This window comes from Pseudophryne corroboree, chromosome 1 (genome assembly GCF_028390025.1).
Source record: "Pseudophryne corroboree isolate aPseCor3 chromosome 1, aPseCor3.hap2, whole genome shotgun sequence".
NCBI classification, from domain to species: Eukaryota; Metazoa; Chordata; class Amphibia; order Anura; family Myobatrachidae; genus Pseudophryne; species Pseudophryne corroboree.
In genome coordinates, this window is record NC_086444.1 from 502,378,212 (window position 1) to 502,397,933 (window position 19,722).

The following is a 19,722-nucleotide window of genomic DNA, read 5'->3' on the forward strand; positions in this document are numbered from 1 at the left end:
GAAAACCTGCCTGCGAGTCCTTATTTACAATACCTGTGTTACATTACATATATATATTAGTGATGAGCGAGGTTCGGTTTTACTCGGTTTTACTCGGTTTTACTCGGTTCTCAAAACGGCATCTTATTGGCTATCCAAAACACGTGACATCCGTGAGCCAATAAGATGCCGTTTTGAGAACCGAGTAAAACCGAGTAAAACCGAGTAAAACCGAATCCGCTCATCACTAATATATATATATATATATATATATATATATATTAGAGATGACCGGGTTCGGTTCTCTGAGATCCGAACCCCCCCAAACTTCACCTATTTTACACGGTTCCGAGGCAGCCTCGAATCTTCCCGCCTTGCTCGGTTAACCCGAACGTGCCCGAACGTCATCATCCCGCTGTCGGATTCTCGCGAGATTCGTATTCTATATAAAGAGTCGCGCGTCGCTGCCATTTTCACTGGTGCATTGGAGATTGAACGGAGAGGACGTGGCTGCGTTCTCTCCCTCAAAAGGTCCGTAATCTGTGCTCAGTGTGCTGCAAATATCTGTGCTCAGTGTGCTGCAAATATCTGTGCTCAGTGTGCTGAAAATATCTACGTTCTCTGCCTGAAAATGCTCCATATCTGTGCTCAGTGTGCTGCAAATATCTGTGCTCAGTGTGCTGCATTGTGGGAACTGGGGACCATCAGTATATAATTATAGTAGTACAGTACAGTAAGCCATTGCTGTATCTTGCAGCTCTGTGTCAAGTATACTATATCTGTGCTGCATTATTGTGAGCAGTATATAGTAGGACAGTGCAGCATTTTGGTGACCAGCAGTATACATATAGTACAGTACAGTAGGCCATTGCTGTATCTTGCAGCTCTGTGTCAACTATACTATCTCTGTGCTGCATTATTGTGATCAGTATATAGTAGGACAGTGCAGCATTTTGGTGACCAGCAGTATACATATAGTATAGTGCAGTAGGCCATTGCTGTATCTTGCAGCTCTGTGTCACTTCTAGTATCCTGATCAGTGCTCAATATCTGCTGCATTGTTGTGACCAGTATGTATACTGTACTGTGCGACGTGTGTTATACACCTGGTGATTTTATACATCCTGTAATCTGTACTGAGCGATGTGTGAGATACACCTGGAAATTATACACCCTGTATACTGTACTGCGCAACGTTTGTGATATACCTGGTGATTATACACCCTGTATACTGTACTGAGCGATGTGTGAGATACACCTTGGGATTATACACCCTATACACTGTACTATGTGATGTGTGAGATACATCTGGGGATTATACACCCTATATACTGTACTGTGCGATGTGTGTGGTACACCTGGTAATTAATTATACACCCTGTATACTGTACTGTGCGACGTGTGTTATACACCTGGTGATTACACATCCTGTAATCTGTACTGAGCGATGTGTGAGATACACCTGGGGATTATACACCCTATATACTGTACTGTGTGATGTGTGAGATACACCTGGGGATTATACACCCTATATACTGTACTGATCAATGTGTGAGATACACCTGGGCATTATACACCCTATATTATTATTATTATCTTTTACTTATATGGCGCCACAAAGGTTCCGCAGCGCCCAATTACAGAGTACATAAATAATCAAACAGGAAAACAGCAACTTACAGTTGATGACAGTATAGGACAAGTACAGGGTAAATAAACATAGTTACATCAGCAGATGACACTGGAATATGTATCAGGTGGAAGAAGACTGCTGGATGTGGTACAGTTGAAGATTATTAAAGTAAGACAAAGAATAAGCACATGAGGGAAGAGGGCCCTGCTCGTGAGAGTTTACAATCTAAAGAGGAGGGGTAGACAGACAGGGGTGACACAGATGGGGTACATAGAGAACGTGGAACAGCGGGTTAGGATGAGATTTGGCTGGGTTTGGTGAAGAAGTGGACCCCCAGAAGGCACAAGTCAATACTTAACATTGCAACATTTACTGGGCTATGCAGGAGAAAATTAAAAATAGGGGAAAATAAAAATTAAAAAAAAAGAATCGATAACTTCAACAGCTTTCTAAAAAGGTCAATGGAAGCTGAAATAATGGACAACTACCTCATGGAAGCCAGATACAGTATACCAAACAGTACTTAGCAGAGTTATGAATGAATGCTTATGAAATACAGTAACATTTTGTCATAATATTTCAGAAACTGCATGGCTGGTCTCTTGCACTCTTTTGCTCTAATACACCACCTGCTTTAGGATTTATATTCAAAAAATATTATGTCTCCATAATCCCAAAAACGTCAGTCTTCTTGGAAAGTGGTTTGTTCCTTTGTAAGGGAAAGAGAACAAATGTTCTCAAACAATGGTTTCTCAATTTCTTTTTCCTCTGGGAAGGGATTGTGGATTCGTAGGAATATCTGAGCATTTCTGTAATCAGAAAGCAGCGACTTTCTACAAATGTTTACATTGGATTATGTTTGGCAAAAAAAAAAGTACAGAATCCCATTTAGGATGTCTTCACCAAATCGTAGACATAAATATGGAAATCGTCATCAAACTTAATGAAGTACACAGATGGTTTAGCTTCAACTTGATGAATAACCATGCCAGTCCTTTTTGAGCCATCTTCTTTGGCATATTCCACTTGCTTGCCCACCAGGCTGTCCACAACCTCCCCTGGTTCTTTTTCAGCTGGAGGGGAATCATTTGAGTCTGGCATGATCCGAAGATCTCCTTCTTTATAGTCATCTAAAAGTTGATACATATGTAAGACTGGGTCCTTTTTATAGGTCATATAATAATAAAACCATGTGTTCATAATAGGTGCTCGTGCTAATACCATCCCTCGCCACTCGTCCTTGGAACCATCCTCTGTTTCAAACATATGCTCCACTGCTTTACCAATCATTGTATCAGCCAAATGGGCATCGCTGATTCGGTATGAGGCAACTCTGTCTGGTAGAACTTCAAGAGCAGACACCCTTTCATCCTTGTGAAGCTCAAGTCCATAGACACAATCAAATCCATCATACTTTATAAGATAGAGGGAGGGATTCACTGGTACTTGATACAGAACTGTTCCTTTCCACTGGGTTATTGGCCCACTGCCCTCTTTCCACCCATGCTGTATTCTACAGCCTACAATATTTCGCCTTGGCTGAGAGATTGGTTCACTTGGTCCCATATTGTTTCAATGTTTCTTATGAGATGTTCTTTTCTTCATCATATTTGCACAAACACCTGCATGTGCTGCATCAGCTCTTGATCGCTGAGTGGCCGCCTTTCCAAATTGAGTCTTCAGTCATCTGTGTATTAAAGGGCAGCAGGGCTGCCGAACTAGGGTGAAAAGTGTAGTCACTCCAAGTTTGGTATAGTCCTTCCAGTCTACATGAAAAAGAACCCCTTCCTTTCCACCTTTCAGGTGTTTGTGCCGCCCTCTTGGGTCGCTTAGCTTAGTCATCCAGCGACCTTGGTGCAAATTTTAGGACTAAAAATAGTATTGTGAGGTGTGAGGTGTTCAGAATAGACTGGAAATTAGTGGAAATTGTGGTTATTGAGGTTAATAATACTATAGGATCAAAATTACCCCCAAATTCTATGATTTAAGCTGTTTTTGAGGGGTTTTTGAAAAAAAAAATCCACCCAAATCCAAAACACACCCCAATCCGACAAAAAAATTTCAGGGAGGTTTTGCCAAAATGCATCCAAATCCAAAACACGGCCGCGGAACCGAATCCAAAACCAAAATACAAAACCCGAAAAATTTCCGATGCACATCTCTAATATATATATATATATATATATATATAGCTGTCGGAGTAGTAGTAGCTACACCAGGTGGGGCATCAATTTATGCATAGACCTATTTAGAAAAAGAAAATTGTTCACTTTTGTACTGTAGGGGTGAGTTTCAGTCTATCACATAATATATAAAACTAAAGAAATAGAGAAAAATAGGAGAGAAAACTGCTGTAAATTCACACACATCCACAGAAAACCAGAATCCATACTAAATAGAAATACACTGAAAAGCCACATCCACATACAATGCACTGAAAAAGCCACATCCACATACAATTCAGAAAAAAAAACAGATCCACATACTGTTCAATACACCAAAAAACCTAGATCCACACACACTGCGCTGAAAAAAGCCAGATCCATGTACTGTACAATGCACTGAAAAAAGCTAGAGCTACATACAATGCACCAAAAAAGCCAGATCCTCATACAATACACCAAAGACTGGTACTAAATAAATCATATTTCTATCCGAGCAACATTTTCCAGTGCCAGCTGGTCTCAGTGCACATTTATTGGTAAGCTGCTCAATCAGATTGTGATGTCACTCAGGTGCTAAAAGGGAGGGGTAATTCTGGGTAAGAGAAAAACATATAGCTATCCCTAATGCACACTGAGTGAGAAATAATACTACATAATAATCAGATAATAGAGATCTTAGTTGCGTATATCTGCAGATATAGGGTTAAGCCCCGAGGCTGAACGGCAAGGCGTCTCTGTCACTGGGGGTTCCTAATACTAGGTTTGGGTCTCCAGCTGGTCTCAGGTCTGGAGAATGGTGCTGCACACTGGCCACTGCACCCCTGGGTTGGATCAGAATGTTGTCACCAGACACTGCAAGGAGAGATAAGAAGCAGGTACTGGACCAGTGACATAAGGTAAAGAAAGGTAGTGCTTTAATATCATACACAGTAAAAGCAGCTAGGACTCCTCTTACCTTCCAGCCTTGGTAAAAATCGTCTCCAGCTGCACAGTGATGTTGGCCACCTTTGGGTTTTATTTTACTGGAGCTTTGTTGCTGCTGTTGTTGCTGCTCTTGGAGTGGAAGAAGAGTAGTTGCACCTAGAAGATGAGCCTCTGCTCTTAGGCTCTGGGCAGGAATGACACAGCCAGCCATCAGCCGGGACAGCGGGAGTGTGCCAGTCAGAGAAGTCAGTGTCTGAGGCATGCGTGGGGCCAGTGAGTGACTGATGCAGCATCACATGTTGGGCTGTGGCACCCTCATTAGTGTGATGCCTTAAGTAGCTGTGCACCTGGATTAATGGTTCGGCCCACCTTGGGGAGAAGTGTGGATGGGCACATGCTGATGATGTTAGTTGGCTGCACTGCTCCATTCTGACAGGGTTAGTTTCCAGTTTGCCATCCAACAGTGTTTATTCAGTCAACGTTTCGGGGCTCCAGCCATGTCCTGAGGAAGGGGCTGGAGCCCCGAAACGTTGACAGAATAAACACTGTTGTTTGGTCAGATATGCCTGTTTACAGTCTCCAGAGTGCCGCCCCCCTCTAAACAATGTATATAAATCACCTTAAGGAGGACACCGGAGCACAGCATGACCTAGACAGGTCATTGGAGTGCCGGGGCATATGTGTTTGCTATATATATATATATATATATATATATACACTGTGTGTGTGTGTATATATATATTTATATATATATATATATATACTTCAGAGAAAGGCTAATTATGTACTGAAGTCAAGAAAGAAGTATTCCCAACCTGACAAAACATTAAACCATCCATGGTACTAACAAGCTTGACAAAGTATACGGTGCTGTAGTTGACAAAACATGTTGTGCCCTCTACAACAGGACTGACTAGTAACAAACAGTGTTCTTATACCTGTGAGAAAAATAATGAGCTCTTTAATTAGACAGGACGGAACTATGACATATCCCAGTTCTGTTATTGGCTTCCAGGGTCTAACTAGCAAGCTAACACTGGGTCTTGACTTAGACAGCTGACACATAGAGAACACACTACTTTGATTAACAAAACAGCCCTGGTGATCTTTCAATGACTAACCTGGCCCAGCAGCTCCTGCGATATCTTCTGGGGCTGGCAGTCATATGAGTCCTCTCCCTAGTGCTTAACCCTAACCTCCCCTTCGGCAGCCTAACTCTCCACTGCTGGTCTATGCAGAATGTCAGCAATTCACATGTTGACATTGCGAACATGTCTACATTCTGTACATGGTGTCATGTTCAATGTTGACATTTTAACATACCTCCCAACTGTCCCAATTTTAGCCTGTTGTTTTGGGACTGTCCCACCTGCGGGTCGCAGTGTCCCGTGGTGGGGGAGGGGTCAATTTGGAAGCCTTTTGTCACTCTACTCTGTATAGCAGAACAGCGGTGAGTAGATGATGTGCGCATATGCACAGCATCTATTCACCGTAGATAGATGGACAGAGGGCATGGCCAACAGCTCAAAGAGCACTGGGCAAGCCCCCACAGTGACAAAAACGGGGGCATGGCTTGTGAGCGCAGCATTTCTGCAAAGCCATGCCCTCTTTTACACAGGCCATGCCCCTTTTTCAGCAGAGCATGGCTTTGTAGCACAAGGGAGTCCCAGGTCAAGCATCCTCGATGTTGGGAGGTATGTTTTAACAATGTTGACATCAAAACCTTAAATATTGTGATGTCAAAATGATCATTGATGACATTGTAATTGTCAACAATTGTTCTACATCCATGTCCTTGTTACAATCCACCAAAAGAAACCTAATAGCCTAATGTAGACTAGAGTGCAGTCACGACTAACAAGTGTGTTATAGTGACATTGGTTTGTATCTACTACAGGCATTTTCATTAATAAGTTTCAAGAATCAAGGTAAACTCTTGCAATGATCTGCAGAATTTGTATTTTGTGTTGTGATTTTCATATTTGGCTGAACTGATCTGATCATCTTTACTTGAACATAGCATAGCTAGATATTGCTAGCACTAGAGATGGTCAAATTGACTTGGATAATATCAGAGAGCCACTGTTAATGAACCAATCTGTATGTTATTTGGTGAATACTGTAAATAACAGCCACTCAAGAATCTAGCCAATCACAAGGCAAGTAATGAAAATAAGCATCAACAATTGTCACAAGTCTATAGTCTTCTAAATGTCTTATACAGTCTTATAAATGATTGTAGTGCCACACAATCAATTTTACAGTACTTTATTTTGCTAGTAAAAACTAGAGATGCGCATCGGGCACTTTTCGTATTTTGTGTTTTGGTTTTCGTTATGGTTCCATGCTTGTGTTTTGGATCTGAATTGGTTTTGCCAAAACTACCCTTTCATGTTTTGGTTTTGGATCTGGATGATTTTTGAAAAAAACAACATAAAAACAGCTAAAATCACCGAATTTGGGGGTAATTTTGATCCTACTGTATTAATAACCTCAATAACATTCATTTCCACTCATTTCCAGTCTATTCTGCACACCTCACAATATTGTTTTTAGGCCAAAAGGTTTCACCGAGGTGGCTGGATGACTAAGCTAAGCGACACAAGTGTGCGGCAGAAACACGTGGCCAATCTAGGAGTGGCACTGCTATGGCAGAAAGGATGGCAGATTTAAAGAATACGCCCCAAACAGCACACGATGCAAAGAAGAAAAAGAGGTGCAATGAGGTAGCTGGATGGCTAAGCTAAGCAACACAAGTGTGCGGCACAAACACCTGGCCCATCTAGGAGTGGCACTGCAATGGCAGAGAGGGTGGCACTTAAAAAAACTAGACCCCAAACAGCACATCATGCAAAGAAGAACAAAGGTGCAATGAGGTAGCTATATAACTAAGCTAAGCGACACAAGTGTGCGGCACAAACAACATCGGACGTGCTGGAATTTGCCCAGATGTAATAAACGCACAATATTGGTGGCACAGGAGAGCGTACCCCTAAACCACACACACACACGGCAAAGCCTGTTAAATTAATTTGGATAATAATAATATAAGTAATGTATATAACCCTTTTATTTGGAGTAAATGATATACAGCACAGGACACCACCACTGGACTTATGGCAGCACAAGACACCACCACTGGACTGATGCAGCACAAGACAGCACCACTGGACTGGACTTATACAGCAGTACCCCTTGACTTATACGGCAGTACCCCTGGAGTTGTACGGCAGTGTCAGACAGGATGGTACTTAAAAAAAAAATAGTCCCCAAACAGCACATGATGCAAAGAAGAAAAATAAATGCAAGATGGAATTGTCCTTTGGCTCTCCCACCCACCCTTATGTTGTATAAACAGGACATGCACACTTTAACAAACCAATCATTTCAGCGACAGGATCTGCCACACGACTGTGGCTGAAATTACTGTTTTGTTTGGGCCCCCACCAAAAAAGAAGCAATCAATCTCTCCTTGCACAAACTGGGTCTACAGAGGCAAGATGTCGACCTCATCCTCATCCTCCGATTCCTCACCCCTTTCAGTGTGTACATCCTCCTCCTCACAGAGTATTAATTCGTCCCCACTGGAATCCACCATCACAGGTCCATGTGTACTTTCTGCAGACAATTGCTGGTAAAGCTATTCCTGGAGGAATTAATAATTAATTTTGATGCTGTCACTCATATAATCGTCCACCATTCTTTTAATGGTGACAGAATCATATGCAGTGACAGTAGACATGTCAGTAATCATTGGCAGGTCCTTCAGTCCGGACCAGATTTCAGCACTTGCTCCTGACTGCCCTGCATCACCGCCAGCAGGTGGGCTAGGAAATCTTATAATTTTCCTCGCAGCCCCAGTTGCGGGAGAAAATAAAGGAGGAGCTGTTGATGGGTCACGTTCCGCTTGAGTTGACAATTTTTTCACCAGCAGGTCTTTGAACCTCTGCAGACTTGTGTCTGGCGGAAAGAGAGATACAACGTAGGCTTTAAACCTAGGATCGAGCACGGTGGCCAAAAAGTAGTGCTCTGATTTCAACAGATTGACCACCCTTGAATCCTGGCAAAGCGAATGAAGGGCTCCATCAACAAGTCCTACATACTTTGCGGAATCGCTCCATCTTATCTCCTCCTTCAATTTCTCCAGCTGCTTCTGCAAAAGCCTGATGAGGGGAATGACCTGACTCAAGCGGGCAGTGTCTGAACTGACTTCACGTGTGGCAAGTTCGAAGGGTTGGAGAACCTTGCACAAGATGGAAATCATTCTCCACTGCACTTGAGTCAGGTGCATTCCCCCTCCTTTGCCTATATCAGTCATGTCCAAATTGCGGCCTTCCAGCTGTTGAGAAACTATACATCCCAGCATGCCCTGATGCAGCTTTAGCATTCTCTGACAGCAAAACTGTGTCAGCGCATGCTGGGATATGTAGTTTCAGAACAGCTGGAGGGACGCAGTTTGGACATGCCTGGCCTATATCAGGTGGATGCATAAGCTTGAATGGCCTTTTGCTGCTCTTCAATCCTCTGAAGCATATAGAGTGTTGAATTCCACCTCGTTACCACCTCTTTCTTCAGGTGATGGCAGGGCAGGTTCAGGAGTGTTTGCTGGTGCGGTGGCTGAATGTCGAAAGTGGCCCACAATTATTTGTCCCACCGACAGCATCTCCTGCATTCCCCTGTCATTTAAAAAAAATTTTTGCACCACCAAATTAATTGTATGTGCAAAACATGGGACGTGCTGGAATTTGCCCAGTTGTAATGCACGCACAATATTGGTGGTGTTGTCCGATATCACAAATCCCCAGGAGAGTCTAAGTGGGGTAAGCCATTGTGCGATGATGTCCCTCAGTTTCCGTGAGAGGTTGTCAGTGGTGTGCCTCTTACAGAAAGCAGTGATACATAGCGTAGCCTGCCTAGGAACGAGATGGCATTTGAAAGATGCTGATACTGGTGCCGCTGCTGTTGTTGCTGCAGGAGGCAATACAACTACCCAGTGTGCTGTCACAGTCATATAGTCATTAGTCTGCCCTGTTCCACTTGTCCACATGTCCGTGGTTAAGTGGACAGTGGGTACAACTGCATTTTTAGGACACTGAGGACACTTTTTCTGACGTCTCTGTACATTCTTGGTATCACCTGCCTAGTGAAGTGGAATCTAGATGGGATTTGTTACCAGGGACACACTACCTACATCAATTATCTAAGTCCCACTGAACTAATGGCGGATAGCGGACGCACGTCTAACACCAACATAGCTGTCAAGACCTCAGTTATCTGCTTTGCAACAGGGTGACTGCTGTCATATTTCATCTTCCTCGCAAAGGACTGTTGGACAGTCAGTTACTTAGTTGAAGTAGTACAAGTGGTCTTCCGACTTCCCCTATGGGATGATGATCGACTCCCAGCAGCAACAACAGCAGCGGCAGCAACAGAAGCTGTAGGCATACCACTCAAGTATTCTCCAGAGGAATCCTGGTTAAGAGAAGACTCCTCAGTCTTGCCAGCGACATATGCCTGCAGGACTACTGACGTTCCTGACTGAGGAGGAAGTTGACGTTGAAGTAGTTGGTTGTGTTGCTTGCAGGAGCTTGGGTACAAAAGGAAGAAGGGATTTAGGTGTCAGTGGACTGCTTACGCTCTTACTTAAAGTTTCTGAACTTGACAATGACTTTAGATGAATGCGCAGTGGGTAACGTATAAGGGAGGATGTTCCTAGGTGGTTAACGTCCTTACCCCTATTTATTATGGATTGACAGAGGCAACACACAGCTTGACACCTGTTGTCTAGATTTGTGGAAAAATAATTCCACACCGAAGAGGTGGCTTTTTTGCTATTTTGCCCAGACATCACAATTGGCTTATTTATCCCACGGACAACAACTGTCTCCCCTGGTGCCTGATTTAAACAAACCACATCACCATCAGAATCCTCATCATCAACTTCCTCCCCAGCGCCAGCATATCCTCTTCCTGGTGTACAGTGACATCTTCAATTTGAATATAAGAAACTGGACTGTGGGTGCTACTTCCAGCACTTGCAGAGGGTGCGCAAATGGTGGAAGTATTCAACTCTTCCTGTACAGTGTTGGGAAGGTCAGGCATCTCAACCGCCAACACACTTGGACTCTCCTTGGGGATTTGTGATACCATCTTAGAATGCACAGTTCTTTGCTGTGCTTTTGCCAGCTTAACTCTTATCATTTTTCTAGTGGGAAGATGAGGGCTTCTATCATAATGTGAAGCTGAACCACTAGTCATGAACATAGGCCAAGGCCTTAGCCGTTCCTTGCCACTCCGTGTCGTAAATGGCATATTCGCAAGTTTACGTTTCTCCTCAGACCATTTCAATTAATTTTTGGGGGTCTTTTTACTGAACTTTGGCTGTTTGGATTTTACATGCCCTCTACTATCACATTGGGCAGACGAGTGGATGGCATTTTATTGTCTATGTCATGACTAGTGGCAGCTTTTTCAGCACTAGGAGGAAGTGGTTCTTGATCTTTCCCTATTGTATCCTTCAAAATTTTGTTCTCCATTATTTTTCTGGAGTTATATAACACAATATGTGGCACATGACAGCGTATCCCTATACCACACAGGGCAAACAGTGTAATAATTATTTGTATTAAATATTATTAACCCCTTTAAATGAAGTAAATAATATACAGCACAGGACAGTACCACTGGACTTATATGGCAGTACCACTGGAATTATACGGCAGTACCACTGGACTTATACGGCAGTAACACTGGACTGGATTTATATGGCAGTATCACTGGATTTATACGCCAGTACCACTGGAATTATAAGGCAGTATCACTGGGAATATACAGCAGTACCACTGGATTTATACAGCAGTACCACTAGACTGGATTTATACGGAAGTACCATTGGAATTATATGGCAGTACCAGTGGAATTAAACAGCAGTATCACTGGAATTATACGGCAGTATCACTGGAATTATATGGCAGTACCACTGGATTTATACGGCAGTACCGCTGGAATTATACGGCAGTACCACTGGAATTATAAGACAGTATCACTGGAATTATACTGCAGTATCACTGGAATTATACGGCAGTATCACTGGAATTATACGGCAGTACTACTGGACTAATACGGCAGTACCACTGGACTGGATTTATATGGCAGTATCACTGGACTTATACGCCAGTGCCACTGGCCTTACATGGCAGTATCACTGGAATTTTACGGCAGTACCACTGGACTTATTCGGCAGTACCACTGGACTGGATTTATACGGCAGTACCACTGGACTTATACGGCAGTACCACTGGATTGGATTTATATGGCAGTATCACTGGATTTATATGCTAGTACAACTGGAATTATACGGCAGTATCACTGGAATTATACGGCAGTATCAATGGATTTATACGACAGTACCACTGGACTGGATTTATATGGCAGTATCACTGGAATTATACGGCAGTATCACTGGACTCATACAACAGTACCACTGGACTTATTCGGCAGTACCACTGGACTGGATTTATACGGCAGTACCACTGGACTTATACGGCAGTACCACTGGATTGGATTTATATGGCAGTATCACTGGATTTATATGCTAGTACAACTGGAATTATACGGCAGTATCACTGGAATTATACGGCAGTATCAATGGATTTATACGACAGTACCACTGGACTGGATTTATATGGCAGTATCACTGGAATTATACGGCAGTATCACTGGACTCATACAACAGTACCACTGGACTTATACGGCAGTACCACTGGACTGGATTTATACGGCAGTATCACTGGAATTTGTGGAAGTACCACTGGACATATATGGCAGTATCACTGGACTGGATTTATATGCCAGTGCCACTGGATTTTTACTGCAGTACCACTGGACATATACGGCAGTATCACTGGAATTATATGGCAGTACCACTAGACATATACGGCAGTATCCCTTTAATTATACGGCAGTATCACTGGATTTATATGGCATTACCACTGGACTTATACGGCAGTACCACTGGACTGGATTTATTTGGCAGTATCTCTGAATTTATACGCCTGTACTACTGGAATTATATGGCAGTACCACTGTAATTATACAGCAGTACTACTGGACTTATACGCCAGTACCACTGGATTTATAAGGCAGTACCACTGGACTGGATTTATACACCAGTGCCACTGGATTTATACGGCAGTACCACTGGACATATACGGCAGTACCACTGGACTTATATGACATTATCACTGGACTTATACAGCAGTATCACTGTACTGTATTTATACGCCAGTACCACTGGACATATACAACAGTATCACTGGAATTATATGGCAGTACCACTGGACATATTCGGCATTATCACTGGACTGGATATATATGGCAGTACCACTGGACATATAAGGCAGTATCACTGGATATATACAGCAGTACCACTGAACATATACGGCAGTAACACTGGACTGGATTTATACGGCAGTACCACTTGACATATATAGCAGTATCACTGGAATTATATGGCAGTACCTCTGGACATACTGGATACGGCAATATCACTGTACATATACAGCTGTATTACTGGACTTATACGGCAGTACCACTGGACTTATACAGTAGCACAGGGACACCACCACTAGAGTGATGCAGCACAACACAGCACCACTGGACTGGACTTATACAGTAGCACTGGACATATGGCAGCAGAGGACAACACCACTGTGACTGGACTGATGCAGCACTAGCCACCACCAGTGGACTGATTTAGTACAACACACCACCACTGGACTGGACTTATACAGCAGCACTGGACATATGGCAGCAGGGGACACCACCACTGTGACTGGACTGATGCAGCACAAGACACTAACACTGTACTGATGCAGGACAACACAGCACCACTGGACTGGACTTATGCAGCTATTGTACACTGGACATATGGTAGCAGAGGACACCACCACTGTGAATGGACTGATGCAGCATAAGACACTACATTGGACTGAGCAGCACAAGACAGCACTGGAGTCACCACCCTACTTTCCCTCCCGCACAGACACTGAGGATGGAGACACGTCCTCTCGTTACACTCTCCGGGACTGGAGTGAAATTGGCAGCGACGTGCGGCTCCTTATATGGAATCCAAAACCCACGAGAATCCGACAGCGGGATGATGACGTTTTGCCTCGTTCTGGTTTCCAAGTCAGGCGGGAAAACCCGAGCCGGGATCGGATCCGGGCTCGGGTAGTGAAGTTCGGGGGGTTCGGTTCTCAGGGAACCGAACCTGCTCATCTCTAGTAAAAACTAGCCTTAGCAGCTACAGTGTTGCTATTAGTAGCCCAGACTACTACACACACCTGATTTGTTTGTTTCACTGTTAATCATAATAAATATAAAGTTCAAACAATACTGTAGCACTGTCTGCCTGTTTCCTACAGTATACATTTTACACCTTCACTACAACACATTGATGTCTGCAAAACAACTTTCCCTCCAAATGCCAGCTTCTCAGATAATTTCTAGGATTTGATACTGAACATACGGTATTTATGGCAAAAAATGGCCAAACTATGGACCTTATTCAGCATCAAATGCAGAAGCCTGGAAATCACAATTGTGTGATTTTCAGACATCTGTGTATGCGCTGCAGCCACAAAATACATGCGCAGACTTTCAGATTTCGATCACATCTTAGAAGGATGCGATCACAACTTGGTTGACAGCGGTGGGGGAAGGGGGTGCCGAGAGTGGCATTAGGGAGAAGTGGTCTGGACAATGCAGGCGTGTCTGGACCGTTTTAGAGGTGGCCGCGTGATGTCACACGTGGCAGCTGCACGAGTAAAAAATTACAGGGTTATACTTGCATACGCATCCTGGCTGAGTATGGAGGGTTCTGCCTCTATTTGCCAGGTCTGCGATGCGATTGCAACTGAATTGTGATCGCATCGCTGGGAGGCAATTACAGTAGCATGCTGGGTAGCCATGCCCTGTGCTGGCCATCCCCCAACTTGCGATCGTATGCAGTTGAAGTTTTGCTATTTTAGCAAAACTGCAACTGAAGCTGAATAAGGGGCCTAATTCAGATCTGTTCGCTCTCTAGCTATTTTTTGCAGCGCTGTGAACAGATAGCCGCTGCCTCTATATAGGGGAGTGTATTTTAGCTTTGGAAGTGTGCGAACGCATGTGCAGCCGAGCAGTTCAAAACCAGTTTGTGCAGTTTCTGAGTAGCTCTGACCTTACTCAGCCGCTGCAATCACTTCAACCTATTCGAGTCCGTAATTGACGTCAAACAACCGCCCTGCAAACGCCTTGACACGCCTGCGTTTTTCTAAACACTCACAGAAAACGGTCAGTTGCCAACCAAAAACGCCCTCTTCCTGTCAATCTCCTTGCGATCGGCCGTGCAAATGGATTCTTCGCTAGAACCAGTGCACAGAAAAGATCCGCTTTTGTACCCATGCGACGCACCTGTGCATTGCGCATCAGGTAACAGCAGTTACCTGATCGCTGCGCAGCGAAAATCGCTAGCGAGTGAACAGATCTGAGTTAGGCCCCAAGTTTTTTTGTTAGGATAGAGAATTGTACTGCATTTCATTCCCTTACTACAAGTGCTGCTGTGATCATGCCATCTCTGCATAGAAATGGGTAAGTATACCCTCAGCCAGTGATTACCTGCACTTGTACTCACCTATACAATGTTGCCTCTCCCAACATGCTAAGATCATATTATTACTCACCAGGGGCCAGATATGTCTCCATTCTCATTTATCCAAGTCACTAAGGGTTGCGCTAATGTATACTTAACTTCCAGAGCAATTCAAGTTCCAGTATTATTCCAATGCAAGGTCAAATGCTCTGAAAATAGTCTGTCCCTGCAATCCCTAACACTGCTATAGAAGTAGCAGTGATATTTACGCAGGGACATGCAGTCAGGGGAGGCAGTGCCTCACCTGTCATGCTCCCTATCATACTCAGAGTTCTCACTATAAAAATGATTGGGATAACACAAAGAAGATATTTATAATTTATAAGCATCTTCTTTGTATTAATGCAATCATCTGTATAGAGAAAACTTACCAGACTTTCAGGGCTCCTGGAACTGCTGGGAAAGATAGAGAAGAGGCAGCAGCAGCTCAGCCTCATCTCTCACACTGTCCTACACTGCCTGTACAGATGGGCAGGGCTAGACAGCGGCCAATCAGACCACTGTCAAAGTCAAAAATATTACATAGAGAGAACATACAAACTACACACATTTAAGTCGCTATACTTGCAAATATGCGCAGCGAGCACAGCAATATATGGTAACACACGCATTTGCTCAGACATGGCACGGAGATGGATTCGGCGCTTGTTTCATACAGTACATGGTTATGATAATGTCGGGCACCAGACATCATGGAGATTTAGAATTGGCTGATGAATTGATGTCATGAATGTGTATTATTTGAACAGAACCAGATGCGCCCGTCATGTTTGGTATTGAAGCAAGCAGATTGATGTGTGGGTTAGTTTGAGGATTGTTGTGAAGTTGTGGGACATTGCAGCGGATAGATATGATTATATGTATAAAAGCTAAGATCATTTTGTTAGAACAATGAATGATCAAGCCAACCCTTTACTAAGATTTCAGGGCTGAACCTGATTAGCATATACAAAGCAAGAGAGACCCCTCCCCCAGGAACTAGGAAAACAGGCATGGCTAGAAAAGAAGTCAGTTTCAGTTTGCTTGGGGCCTCTGAGGACAGATATACTGTAGCTACTCACACAGCTACCTGGCACCCAGCAGCATGGCGGCTACATCCCCAGGACTGACCTCCAAACTAAAGGCTAAGTATTGAATTCACATGGCTAGATAAGGAAATATAGACAGATTGCTTTAAGGTCAATGGTGCTGGTTTAAATAGGATATTGTAACTTGTTTGTGTGATAGATCTGGGAATATGTGCTGGTAGCAATGGCAGGCTGATATGTGTGGTTACATTGTGATCTGGTCTTGTGATGAATATGCTCTGGTTATTGAGATACTGAAGTTGTTTGGAATGTGAAATTGAATAAGATGGTTCTAGGAAGTTGGATTGTAATTGTGAAAGGTGATTTAGATGGTTTGGAATTGTAAACTTAGAACATATGCATTGTTTTGAGGCTTGGACATTTTGGAATAAAATGGAGTCTTGTGTCTTCTGCTATGTGATTGTGATGTAGCAGAGAGTGCCATGTGTTTGGACCTGCAAATCTAAAATGGCTGCTGCCGGGTATTTTCCCCTCCCCCTTTCAACCATGTGGTGCAGTCTTTGGAATCATGGGAGTTTTCCCAAAATGGAGTCTAGCTTCTGTCCCATGCGGTATTGTAGGGTTGTGTATATAGGGACAGCCAGTATGGGTAAGGTCAAGTATTTTCTCCACAAAGATTCTCAGCATTGACTAACTGCGCAGCGATTGTCTCTCACATGTGTAGTTTTATCTGCAATCATATTGTTCTTATTGTTATTGTGAGCCATATCTCTCTCTCTCTTCTCCTCTTTCTCCCTCATTTTCCCTTAAACGTAAATTGTATTGTATTGTATTTCCTGTGTAGTTATCTGGTTAGTTAGTCTATGTTATATTGGTAGTGTATAATTGTATTGTATTATTCTTTTGCAAGCATACCATCCATAATATATATATAAGGCGTTAGACCCTAAGCCCAGGTATCTGTGTATTTCTTATAGTGTTAAGTATTCTCAGAGCGTCGGTGACGCTCAAACAGCTTTTAAGTTAATAAGGTTACACTGTGTTGCATCTACACTCTACCACTACACAGAGGTTTACAGTATAAGTACATTCCTTAAGGTATAGTTATTCTAGTTTAATTCTGTAAGTATCTGCAATGCCTGTGTTCACACCCTGTGCACAGCGTCTGCGCATACCCTTGCGGTACCTTTTGCGCCAATTGCGTACTGTGTTCTTTAACCTTTAACGTGTTTTTAATAGGACAAATATTATAGACATTGTCGATTGGGGGCTCGTCCGGGATTCACATATCTGCACTAGGTAACTTCAGCAGACATTATCGGTCAGCAAAGAGTGGAAGGTAGTATCCCTCGTTAAACCATTTGGAGGTCGGGGATACTGCAGTGCTGACCAGATAAGCGCCTGCTTCACTTGGTAAGGAGTGCTGAGGGAATTCGGGAACTGGAAGGTAAGAACAGTACGTTATTGTCTTTGAAAATTTGTTTTTTTTTCTTATTTCTATTTGGTGCCAACTACACACGCAGATTGGATGGTTTGTCTGTTTAAATAGGTTTAAAATTATTTTTAATCGCTCTGCAGCGCGTGATAACTAAAAGGAGCTGGCATGATGATTTTCTTTGTGACAAATGGTCTGTCCACCATTTTGTGTAGCCCTCATGGATGTGGAAGGGGGAGGAGCAGCGGCCATTTTGGGAAGGTCACATTTTTTTTTTTGAACGGCTGATTTTCAGTTGACTCAGGAAATAATCAGCCATCCATTGTCAAAAAGAAATCATCATTTAATGAGTTTTTTTTAATGCATTTATTTAATCTATATCATAGTCAATCATAAGTAATAGTGATTGGTACTTATATGTAAAATCTATATGCGTGTGCTTACATCAATGTATGTTATTAGATTAAATTTAGAATTGCATTTTCATCTGTGTAGTTTCACATATCTCACCTTCCTGTTTGCCATTTGCATTGAAAACGTGCTAAGAGAGATTTGTCGCTATTTCATAGTTAAAGTGTAAAAGTAATATTAAGGGATAAAGTGTAAAGCACACACGCAGCTCTACCTAAAGGTACAAGGAGAGATTGGTGTGGGGTTCAGTAGAGGATCGAGGATCATCTACATTGATAAACGTGTACATTGTGTTACGGTGGACATTGGTTTTGTGTACACGTGTCTCTAACAAAGGGCTGAGACTCGCGTACGCAAAGGCCGGCGCACGCAGCGTAAATTACGCAACGGAGCGTCTGGGTACGCCCACGTAACTCAAGTCACACGATAGTGTTGATGTTTAAAGTGAAAAGGTGGCAAGGCGATAAATAGCGCAACAGGCGATAAATAGCGCAACTGGCGATAAATAGCGCAAGTTTATTTTAGTATTCGAAATTTAAATTAACAGATCCTTCTCCAAATTTACAACACATCTGGTCTAAAGAAAATTTCTGCGCAGAAATAGAAATAGAAACAAAAGTGTATATGTGGTGAGTGAGTGTTTGTTTTTACAATTTTGGGGATTGAACCACAGAAATCATCGAGTTCTCGTGAAGGTACATACGTGTAAGTGACATGCACGGTGGCTAGGGAGGCATCCCTGGTTAAACATAAAATTTGAGCATTAGAGTGTAGCGGACCAGGAGGTATAGCAGACCAGGAGGTCAGACCAGGAGGTCGTATAACAGACCAGGAGGTCTAGGTACAAAGAAGTCCGCTATAGAGACAAGGCACAACACCAAGAAGGGTTGGTGCAACACCCATATAGGACAATAAAGCTCAGGCTGAAGGAATTCGCAGCTGCCGAATGTCGATTCCACTGGTCGCTCCGTACATAAGATTAGTTGCTTATGTACTGAACGATTGTACCGCACGTAATTGTGTGCATTAGTTAGTAACCTGACCAGTACCATTTGTGTACAAACCCGGTCACAAACGCTATTTGTACATTCTGACGTGATTTGTGTAATTTTTTATTTTTTCAAAAAGGGAAGTTCGCTGGTCACTCTAGAACTATCCGACAACCCCACCTTTACTGGAAAGGGTTAATGCTCTTCGGATCATACCTACATGTTCCAGTAAACTAAGGTTAATAGGGGCCCTGGGTCGAGTACGCCAGCACTATATCAGTGTGTGGGCATATTGGTCGGCGTGGGCGAGTGAGTGAGGTGCTCGGTAAACTTCACCGTGAACCTATCTTTGAATATTTTGTTTTTTTGTAAGGGTTCGCTGAACACCCTGATATAAAGGTCAGAGGTAGAGCAAGCAACACCTGCAAATTATGGGGGCCAGTTGTTCAGGAAGGGGGCGATCAA

The 19,722-nt window shown here is 43.1% G+C and overlaps 1 pseudogene; it reads right to left on the reverse strand.

Moving 5' to 3' along the window:
* Nucleotides 1–2,500: 2,500 nt before the first annotated feature.
* On the reverse strand, nt 2,501–4,912 carry LOC134992445 (spindlin-Z-like; annotated as a pseudogene).
* Between the last annotated feature and the right edge of the window lie 14,810 nt (nt 4,913–19,722).